The sequence below is a fragment of the Macaca thibetana genome, chromosome 10 (assembly GCF_024542745.1).
Source record: "Macaca thibetana thibetana isolate TM-01 chromosome 10, ASM2454274v1, whole genome shotgun sequence".
Classification (NCBI taxonomy): Eukaryota; Metazoa; Chordata; class Mammalia; order Primates; family Cercopithecidae; genus Macaca; species Macaca thibetana.
The window spans coordinates 89781457-89793330 of NC_065587.1; the positions used below are offsets into that span (position 1 = coordinate 89781457).

General features: G+C 42.0%; 1 pseudogene; it reads left to right on the top strand.

Annotated features, from left to right (window-relative positions):
- Positions 1 to 5931: 5931 nt before the first annotated feature.
- LOC126929224 (60S ribosomal protein L24-like) lies at positions 5932 to 6574 on the top strand (annotated as a pseudogene).
- The last annotated feature ends 5300 nt before the right edge of the window (positions 6575 to 11874 follow it).

The window sequence follows — 11874 nt, forward strand, 5'->3', positions numbered from 1 at the left end:
TTCCAAAAACAGCTGCATTTGTATCTCCCAGCCCACGTGTTCTTTTGCAATTGACTTTGCCACTCTCCCATCAAGAAGTGGGACTTAGTTTTCTACCCTTTGAATCTGGATGGGCCCTGTGACTGTTTGGACCAGTAGAACACAGTGAAATTGACCTTGTACTAACTCCAGTGTGGGTGTTAACTGGCCAGCAGCTTCCATTTCTTGTTTCTTGGAATGCTGGCTCTTGGGGCACTCCCTCTTAGAACCCAGCCACCATGCTGGAGACAGATCAGGTGAGCGTGCAGTTCAACAGCCCTAGCTGAACTCCCAGCTGACTGCCAGCATTAGCCACCAATGTGGAGTGAGCAGTCACCATGGGAATGAGTCATCTTGGATGTCCAGCCCAGCAGAGCCTTCAGAAGACTGCGGCTTTCACATCTGACTTAAACACGTTAGAAATCCTGTGATGGTTAGTTTATGTAGCAACTTGGCTAGGCTATGGTACCCAGTAACTTGCTGTGAAGGTATTTTACATATGTAGTTAACATCTAAAATCTGTTTGCTTTAAGTATTAGAGATTATCCTCAGTAATGTGAATGGGCCTCATCTGAATAGTTGAAGGCCTTAAGAGCAAAAACTGAAGTTTCCTGGAGAAGAAATTATGCCTCAAGATTGCTGCAAAATTCCTGCCTGCATCCCCAGCCTGCCAACCTGTGCTACAGATTTCAGATTTGCCAACCCCTGCAATTACATGATCCAATTCCTTTAAATATATATATATGGTATACATATACAGGGTATATGTATATACACATACCTATATACATACACACATATATACATATATACACATATATACACACATATATACACGTATACACATATGTACATATCTATATATACCTATGTCTATAATTGGTTCTTTTTCTCTGGAGAACTCTGGCTGAAAAGGATCCAAGCCAAGAACCACCCAGGTGAGCCCAATAAATCCACAGAACGGTAAAGTAATAAAAAGCCATTGTTTATCACACAGCAATTGATGATGAGAATAATCAGAACAGGAAGTGACATTGTCCACTCTGCTTCTCTGTACCTCAGTTTCGTCATCTCTGTAGTGAATATCTTGTCCTAGATTGACATTTTAGCTCTTTCAAACTTTCTTGCTCTCAAATTCCCAAGACTCATCAATGAGATGGACTATTCTGCTGTCATTACATTGATAATACATATTTTGTTAACATCAAGCTGAAAAAAAGAAATAATGAATAAAGAATTAAATAAGATAAGACGGACAGATTACTAAATTATAAAAATTGTGGCACCTGAAGAGGTTATGATTAAATAGTTAGTAGGTTAAGGTAAAAGTGGTTTCATTCTTCTTTATTAAGTTGCTTAAATAAACCTGAAATATTTCTGTGGTTTTATGATGAGAGAGTTTTTATTGGCTTTTGTGAAATAATGGCAATTACCTTGTCTATGGGCTTTCTACAGAAAGAGGTAAGCATTTTCACAAATAATGTTGCCAAAATATTCTAGAAATCAGGTTGAATATTGTAATAGAGAAAAAAACATGAGGTCCAATTATTTTCCTACTGTTCGAATACCCAGGTGCATTTTCTGAGATTTGAGGGGTCATGGGAATCTTTGTATTTCTTTTCCTTCCCCATAGCAGATAACTTTCTTTTCTGTTTTTTTTTTAATTATTGCCCAAAGATAATGATGTCACAATTTCAACATGCTTATTAGAAATTTATTCCTATAGAGAAATTCCTCTCTGAAATATTCAAGGAAGCTTAAGAAAGGGAAGCAATTAAAGAATGTTGGAGAAGGGGGCGGGCGCGGTGGCTCATGCCTGTAATCCCAGCACTTTGGGAGGCCGAGGTGGGCGGATCACGAGGTCAGGAGATCGAGACCATCCTGGCTAATACGGTGAAACCCCGTCTCTACTAAAAAAGCACAAAAAAATTAGCCGGGCATGGTGGCGGGCGCCTGTAGTCCCAGCTACTCGGGAGGCTGAGGCAGGAGAATGGCATGAACCCGGGATGCAGAGCTTGCAGTGAGCAGAGATCGAGCCACTGCACTCCAGCCTGGGCAACTGAGCGAGACTCTGTCTCAAATAAATAAGTAAATAAATAAATAAATAAATAATAAAAAAGAATGTTGGAGAAGGAATCCCATGGAGTGTTAGAGTGCAAAGTGGTAGAAAATTTCAACTTACTGCTATCTTCATTGCTCTACACACTTTGCAATATCCAGTTGACCTGAGGCTCTCACTTAATTTCATAATGTCACTTCTAGACCACAATTTCATTCCCTCTATTTGTTTGTTTGTTATGTTTTTAAGAGATAGGGTCTCGCTATGTTGGCCAGGCTGAAGTGCAGGGGCTGTTCACAGGCACGATCATAGCTCACTGCAGCATTGAACTCCTGGGCTCAGCAATTCTCCCAAGTAACTGAGACTATAGGCTCAGGCCACTGCGCCTGGCCCCTCTACCTTCTATTTAAAATTCATCCCATTGACTTCAGGTTCTGCTTGGGGATAAAAGAGAGCTGGAAAGAGCATTGCTCTCATCTTACAACAACAAAGGCCAGAAAGCCAGTAAGTATGTCTGTTGTTGAAGGCACCAGAGTACAAATATCACAAGGCAACCAACCGGCCCAAGATTTAGGTTCAGGGTGAGACCTCCTGTGCGTGCCCAAAGCCCTCCATCTGACAGCTTCTGAGTGTATACACCAGGTTATTCAGTGAAATCTGGAGCATGGAGAGGAAATTGAACAGTTTCCCTTTAAGCAGGGTAGTATATTCTAGTAGTCCTATAACAGGTCTTAAAATCAATCTTAGTCCTCCAACATTCTTTCCACAATTCTTCTTTATAGAGTTGTTTTGGCTGTTAGAAACAGCTTGTCGATTTCTTAAAAACAAAAACAAACAAAAAAAAACCTGCTGGGATTTTGATAGGGAGTTTGTAGAATTTATCAATCAATTTGGAGAGAATTGACATCATAACAATATTAAGTATCCTGACTCATATTTCTCTCCATTGATTTAGATCTTCTTTCATCTCTCTTAGCAATATTTGCAGTTTTCAGTTTGCAGTTCTTTCACATCTTTTGTCAGATTTGCCCCTAAATATTTCGTGGTATTTGATGCCATTGTAAATGGTATTTTAAATTTTTCAATTTCCTATTGTTTGTTGCTGGTATGTAGAAATACAGTTGAGTTTTATATATTGATCTTTTATCCTACAACCTTGCTAAACCCACTTATTAGTTCTCTGCAAGGCAGTAGAAACCAGAATGACACAGCCTGGTGTCCCTCCTCCCCATTATCCTCTAAGAGGACACTTGTCATGCAGATGACCATGGGTTGCCCTCTACTTCTCTGTCTTCTGCAGGGCTTCGAACAAGAGAAGCAACCTCTCCAAGCCTCAGGATAATAATGCTCACCTTGCCATGCTACAGTTAGGAGTAATAAGATCCTATATGTTGAAAGCCCAGCCAAGGCCTGAATCATAGCACTCAGTATATGTCAGTGTCCTTTGATTAATATTCTAAGTTCTCCATGGAAACTTCTTTTGTGCTCCCAAGTGCTAAATACCCTTGTCCCAGTATTCAAAACATCCTCACTTGTTGGTCTGTCATGACATGCTCCATTAAGGAACTAAAAACTATGTTTTTAATTAATGCACATGCTGATTCTAAATAGCAGATGCTGTCAGAGTTCATTTCTCCTTTCTTACCCTGCAGGTTACCTTCATAGTGTCTGTACAGTCCAGGACATCCTCCACCTCTCTGTTTGAGGGTGTTCTCTGGTGCTGGGACTACTTGGGAGATTGCAAGCAAGACTGGAAATACTAGAGAGTTCAAGTTGCTGTAACAAAATATGTTAGACTGGGTAACTTATAAACAACAGGAAAGCAGAGTGCTCACAGTTTTGGAGGCTGGGAAGTTCAAGATTGAGGCACCAGCAGATTGGGTGTCTGGCAAGGACTCACTACTTCACCGAGGGCGTCTTCTTGCTGCATCCTCACGTGGTGGAAGGGCAAAAGGGGCAAACAGGCTCCCTCAGGCCTCTTTTAGAAGAGCACTAATCCCATTCATGAGGGCTCTGCCTCCCAAAAGCACCACTTCTTAATATCAAAACACTGGGGGCCGGGCGTGGTGGCTCACGCCTGTAATCCCAGCACTTCGGGAGGCTGAGGTGGGCGGATGACTCAAGGTCAGGAGTTCAAGACTAGCCTGGCCAACATGGTGAAACTCCATCTCTACTAAAAATATAAAAATTAGCTGGGTGTGGTGGTGCATGCCTGTAATCCCAGCTATTCGAGAGGCTGAGGCAGGAGAATCACTTAAACCCAGGAGGCAGAGATTGCAGTGAGCCGAGATCGCATCGCTGCACTCCAACCTGGGCAACAGAGCAAGACTCCATCTCAAAAAAGAAAAAAAACAACCCTGGGGATTGAATTTCAGCATATGAATTTTGGAGTAATGCAAACATTCAGACCACAGCAGGAGTTAACCTAAGGAGCAACCCTCCATCAGTGAGCGGTGGGAGTGGATAGATTCAAAAGCCTACTTTCTCATCCCTCAGTCAAGATGATTCTGTTCCATCCTTACATAGTCCCTTAGAGGTCCCCAGCTGAATTGAGTCACAGCTGTCCTTGGTGGTAACCTGCCCATTAAGGTCTCTTAAATCTGCTTCCTTCCCTTCTCTGTCTCATGGTCCCTGTCTCTCAACCATTTCCTGGGATAACCTCCAAAATAAACTAGTTATGCCCCTAAACCTTGCCTTGGGATCTGCTTTGGGAAATCAAAAACAAGATAGGTCATTTGACAAATGATCAAGGTGGTTAGTAGCAGAACTAGAACTAGAACCCAGTTCTTCTGGTTCTAGACTATGTTCTTTAGTCTTACCAGATGTGGGAGTAATGCACTTGAAGCAATGATAACACAGCATCCAGCAGTATATAATTGGACACTAATAGTCCAGCACTGCCTCTGCGTGCCATGCTTGTATCCTAAGGCTGGTATTAGGAATTACTCTTCTGAGTGGATTCAAGTAGCAACATAATCAGCAAATGATTGAAGGGGTGACTGAGGTGCGGGTCACTGAAGCCAAGAAGGGATAATTTTTTAAAGATAATGAAATAGTAGTGATATGGGATATTTTAAAATCTTATGGGGGAAGGGAGCCTTCAGTAGTGGTGCACAGCTGTAAGTATGATCTAATGATGCAAGTTTTAAAAAGCCCAGAGGTACCAGTCAGCAGCATTTACTAGACCACATGTTTCCATAAGCAAGGCACATGTATATATTTGACAAATGACTTATTAGTAATGCTATAGGGTGGCGGTGCTGTGATATACTAGAAAGATGCCTACTCCATGATATTTTAAGTCAATTTTAAAAGTTAAATAGAAGTTACTATCTTAAATGCCATCACTGTCAATATCATGGTATATGAAATGAAAAGATGCTCATTAAAAGAGAACCAACTAGATAAATTGCCTCATGTAAGATCCACAAAACAAAACTCTACATGACTGTTTAAAAGGATGAGGTAGATCTATAGCTTTTCATATCCTGATACAGAAGGATCTCCAAGATATTTCAAGCAAAAACACAAGATGCAGAACAGTGTGTAAAGAGTGCTGCTATTTACATATTTTAAATGCTATAGTAGCTGGGTTTGGAAATGTAGAGGTACACAGATAGACAAAGGTGTGCTTAGAATAACTCAGGAAGGCCAAGTAAGATACTGGTAATTCATTACCTCCGGAAAAGGAAACTGGAAGGCCTGTGGCAGGAATGAGAGGGACATTTTTTGCTGTCTTTTTCACAATTGAATTTCCTATGATGTATTGTTTCAAAAATATTATAATAATGAAAAAATATATGAAAGCTGTCCTGGAGTCCAGCCACCAGAGAAAGAAACTAGACCACTGACTGACATGGGATAATGTGGAAAGAAAGGCCAGCCAACATCTATACCAAGGCCGCAGTACAAGAGTGAAGCTATCTTGGACATTGCAGCCTCAGCAAAGCTCCTGGTTGAATGTGCTTAATATGTGAACTGTTCTCTTTACCATCTTTTTCCTCCTCCCGTGGAGCTGCCGCCATGAAGGTTGAGCTGTGCAGTTTCAGCAGGTACAAGTTCTACTCCGGACACGGGAGGTGCTATGCCAGGACCGATGGGAAGGTTTTCCAGTTTCTTAATTCAAAATGTGAGTAGGTGTTCCTTTCCAAGAGGAATCCTCGACAGATAAACTGCATTGTTCTCTACAGAATGAAGCACAAAAAGGGACAGTCAGAAGAAATTCAAAAGAAAAGAACCCGTCAAGCGGTCAAATTCCAGAGGGCCATTACTGATGCATCTGTTGCTGATATAATGGCCAAGAGGAATCAGAAACCTGAAGTTAGAAAGGATCAACGAGAATAAGCTATCAGGGCCACTAAGGAAGCAAAAAAAGGCTAAGCAAGCATCTAAAAAGACTGCAATGGCTGCTGCTAAGCACCTACAAAGGCAGCACCTAAGCAAAAAGTTGTGAAGCCTGTGAAAGTTTTAGCTCCCCAAGTTGGTGGAAAACGCTAAGCTGGCAGAGTCGATTTTTAAATAAAGATTGGATTAAAAAAAAAAAAAAGTGAACCAGGCCATCCAGATGGGCTCATTCGACCCACAGATTCATGTGATATAATAAGTCATTTTGGTTTAAAGACACTAAAACCTACATGCACACACATGAAGAAAGAAAGGAAAGAAAAATAGAGAAAAAGAGAAGAATGCAAAAAGAGTTGAATGCAAAATGGTGACTTTTCCAAAGTAGAATACAAACGTTAAGTATGAGACACATTTTGGGTGACTCTTGTTGCTGCTAAGTGGTAGCAAGTAGTTAACTGCGTACATAACACCATCCCTGAGTGGTGATCTCCTATGATAGGGTCCCAATGATACAGTAGAAAACATACAGATCTTGGAGAAAGGCTGGACTACATTTAAATAGTTAGCAAGTTCCTTAACCTCCCAAGCCTCAGTGAAACAGGGACAATAACACACATTTTGCAGAGCTCTTGTGAGCCTTGAAGAAGTAGAATCCCACACAGGATTCTATGGTTGAAAGAGAGTGGGTATATAATAATCATTGACTTTTTGAACCCCTACCATCCTACCCCAACTGTATCAGTTATCTAATGCTGCCTACCAAATCATCCCCAAGCTTAATGACTTAAAAGAATATGATAATTTATTATCTTATGGTTTCTGGGGGTCAGAATTCAAAAGCAGCTTGGATGTTTAGTTCTCTCTTGAGATCCCTTGTGACGATGCAGTCAGATTTTGCCTAGAGCTGTAGTCATCTGAAAATTAGAGCTGGAGGGTCTAACTCCAGCTAAGTCTAATTGCTGACTTATCAGCACTTACATGGCTAGTAAGTTGGTACTGCAGTTAACAGGAAGCCTCAGTTGCTCTCCCAGTGGTACTTCCAACAGGACTGCTCAGGTGTCCTTACAGTAGGTAGCTTGTTTACCTCCAAGTGAGCCATCTTTGAAAGTCATGTAAAATCACACAGGTTGGCCCTGATACAGTGCAGGAGGGGACTACACAAGGGCATGAATTCCAAGGGAAGGAATATTGGAGGACTATTACGGGCTGAGTTGTATCCCCTCAAAATTCACGTTGAAGTCCTAACTCCCAGTACCTCGGAATGTGACTATATTTGAAGATAGGTTCTCTACAGTGGTAATTAAGATTCTATTAGTCATTCTTACATTGCTACAAAGAAATTCCTATGGTTGGGTAATTTATAAGGAAAAGAGGTTTAACTGACTTATGGTTCTGTAGGCTTTACAGGAAGAATGATGCTGGCATCTGCTCAATTTCTCGGGAGGCCTCAGGAAACTTACAATCACATTGGCAGCAAAGATGTCATTTGACCAGAATGGGAACAAGAGAGAGGGTAGGGAGGTGCCACATCTTGTGAGAACTCATTCACTGTTGTGAAGACAGCACCCAGCCCCAAGTCATAAGGGATCTGCCCCCATGATCCAATCATCTCCCGCCAGACTCCACCTCCAATATTGGGGATTACATCTCAACATGAGATCTGGGGGGTGAGAGCATAGAACCAAATCATGGCAAAGGCTAAATGAGGTCATCAGGGTGAGCCCTAACCCAATATGACCTATGTTCTTATAGGAGGAGATTGGGACACAGACACAGAGGGACATCATGTAGACACAGGGAGAAGATGGCCATCTATAAGCCAAAGAGAGAGGCCTCAGAAGAAGTCAACTCTGCTGACGCCTTGATTGCAGACTTCTAGCTTCCAGAACTGTGAGAAAATGTATTTATGTGGTTTAAGCCTTATAATTTGTGGTACTTTGTTATGGTAGCCCTACAAACTAATACAGGGGCCATGATGGAAGCTGGCTTCTATATTGACCACCTTATTGCATTAAAAATAATGGCTTCTTCAGATACAAAGCCACTTATGGTACAATTCTATTTGTATGAAATTTCCTGGATAGATAAACCCATAAAGATAAAAAGTAGGTTAGTGGTAGCCAGGGACTGAGGGTAGAGAGGAATGGGGAATGACTGCTAGGAGGTATAGGGTTTCTTTTTGGGGCGGTGAAATGTTCTAGAATTTATAGTGGTGATGGTTGTTCAACTTTGTGAATATGCCAAAAATCACTAAATTTTACTTTTTCAAAGGATGAATTTCATCAAATGTGAACTATGTCTCAATTTTAAAAAACATCTGGTTGATTTCATGTTGCTACACCTGACCATCAGCCAGTATCTTTGGGGTGGTCTTCTTGCCTGGGTTCTGGTCCCAGAACTCAGCTGAGGAATGCCAAAGAAATATATGGCAGCCTTTATTCCTGAAGATGGTCTATAATCAAGTTGCTGTCATAAAACATGGTGTTAAAATACTTGCAAAAAGATTCCAGTTTAAATTCATCCCAAAAAAGTCCACCACTGGGAAGAAGCAAGGCCCCCATAACACCTCCACAGGTCCACCCCAGCTTCCACTCCTGCAGAGTGGCCCACCTTGGATATGACACAGCCTCTCCTGCCTCAGTTTCACTGCTCCAACAAACACCTGCCATTGTGAGAAGGAGTAGAATATAGTAGTTGAGAATTACGGCTCTGGTGCTACATAGTATGGGTTGTAACTCCACCCCTCCTTTGACGAGTCATGTGGCTTTGGTGGAGTGGCTTAACCTTGACATGCTCCAAATTCCTCATCTGGAAAATGGGGCCAATACATGTAAAGAACCAGGCACAAAGTGAGGCTCCATCATACTAGCTATTGGATGGTATTTACCGACACACACGCATGTGACCACATACACACAACCTCTACCAAAATGAACCCATCACCATTCCTCTTTGGTTAACTTTAGAAGTTCTAGGAAATTCAGAATGCTTCCTTGTCCTCAGGGAGAGGTTGGAACCATTTGTTTATTGAGTGTTTTCTACGGGCCAGGCCTGTGCTAAGAATGTCTTAAATATTTATTTCATTTACTCCTTGCAATTACTTCATAAATAAAAATGTTATTGTCCTCATTTTAGAAATGAGCAAAATGAGATATTCAAAATGTTGAGATGTGCTCAGAGCCACACAGTCATTAAGAGGCAGAGTTGGGACTGGAAGTCAAGTATACTGATTCTGAAGCACATGATCATTAGACAACATGGTGCTGCCTGCGTGTCATTGATTTCTGCCCCTGAGGCTGATGGGCTGAGATCTCAACTGCCAGGGTTAACACAAAAGGAGTAAAACTGAATCCCAGGTTGAGGTTCCCAACCGAATGTCACCTACTGAGTCATCAGTGATGAATTCAGGTGACCAGAACCTGACCCTGCGTGGGCAGGTGACTGCAGAACCAGTAGAATTGATGAAAAGGACAAAGATGAAGCTCAGGAAATGCCTCTGAAAGACAAAGATAAGTCATAAAACGCAGAATTTGGGCCATTACCTCTGATGACTTGCTTTACCTCCCAAAGGGATATTTTTCTTGTCTCCCTAAGAAGCAATGCTAGCTTGTGTTGGTTGAGGGATAATTCTACCAGGCATGATTCCAAGTGCATCACACAGATCACCACATTTAAGGCTGCCAATGATCCTGAGAGGAAAGCACTCTTATGATCACCATTTCACAGATGAGGAATTGGAGGCACAGCAAGGGTAAGTAATCTGCCCAGGGTCACACAGGTTGTAAGAGAAGTGGTAGTATACCATGCAGAGGAGGCACCTGAGCCCAAATTCCCAACCCTTGCATTTGACTGCTTCTCGAGGACACAATGGCAAATGTTTGATGATTAAGTGTAGGGAGGGTGTTTTGTGTAGCAGTCACCATTGAGGTGTGCCCCAGGAATGAATGAAGCCAACATTTCTACAAAGACTGTGAATAACTGCAGACAACGAGAAGCGGAACATTCTACATGCGGTGCCCTGTCACCTTGTAGACATAAACATATAGCCATCAAATAAGTGGTATTTATTATGCAAACCCTTTGTTTTAACCTGCCTGTGAATTGTAAGAACAGGCCTAGAGCATCCCTTTGTTTCCAACCCTTGTAGTTAGGAGTACTTGTTGAACCCTGAAGAGAAGTGCATCCAAGTGGCAAACGATTAAGAAATTCACCAAATGATTTTTGAGGAGAATCCTGGCATTCAAAGATTGTTCACATGTGATGTCAGCACCTACAGCCTGTCACTCATGCATCCAGGGCTGCGGGGCTGCAGAGCTGCTCCTGCCTGGCACACCACGCCACGGGCCAGTCCTGCAGGGAGAAAAGACTGCAAAGATTTGGTGCTTCAAGTCTGTCTCCTCTGAGGATTCCTCTTTGTCTACAAAGGGATAATCCTGGAGACCTCATGGAAGCCCAATTCAAGGACTTCAGTGGAAATCATAGGCATCTAAGAGCTGTGAGACAGATTGAGCCCATCACATTTAAGTAGTGAGTCTCTAGCTAGAGGCAGTTAACTACTTGATTATTCCATTTTTTGGCTGTTATTTAGCTTTTATAGAACTCAACTATTTTAGGGACTCACTTTTTTTTTTTTTTTTTTTTTGAGACAGGGTCTCACTCTGTCACTCAGGCTGGAGTGCAGTGGCGTCATCTCAGCTTGAACCTTCGCCTCCTAGGTTCAAGTGATTCTCTTGCGTCAGCCTCCCTAGTAGCTGGGCTTACAGGCATGTGCCATCACACCCAGTTCATTTTTTGTATTTTTAGTAGAGACAGGGTTTCACCATGTTGTCCAGGCTGGTCTTGAATCCTGAGCTCAGGTAATCCTCCAGTCTCGGCCTCCCAAAGTGCTAGGATTACAGGGGTGAGCCACGGTGCCCGGCCAGGATCCACATATTAACTGTTGGTTTATATGATAAGAAATAAAATGAGGAAATCCGTGTTTTTATTTATTGGAATCTGCACCCAATTCTTATTATTTTAAATTGGTTATTATAAATGTCTTTGTTAGTCAGGCATGGTGGCACGCACCTGTTGTCCCAGCTACTCGGGAGACTGAGGCAGGAGGATCACTTGAGCCCAGGAATTCAAGGCTGCAGTGAGCTATGATCATGCCACTGCACTCCAGCCTTGTGACAGACTGAGAGCCTGTCTTAAAATCAAATTAATTTAATTTAAAAAACAAATGCCTTTGAGCAAAGTGCCATTAGTAACCTCATGTCTTCCTGTATTCATCAGGGTTCTTCAGAGAAACAAAACCAGTAGGACATATATGTGTGTGTGTATATATATATATATATGGAGACAGAGAGAGAGGGAGAGAGAGAGAGAGAGAGAGAGATTTATTTTTAGGAATTGGTTCACGAGATTGTGAGGGACTTCATTCTTTTCTCCTATGGCATTCAACTGACTGAATG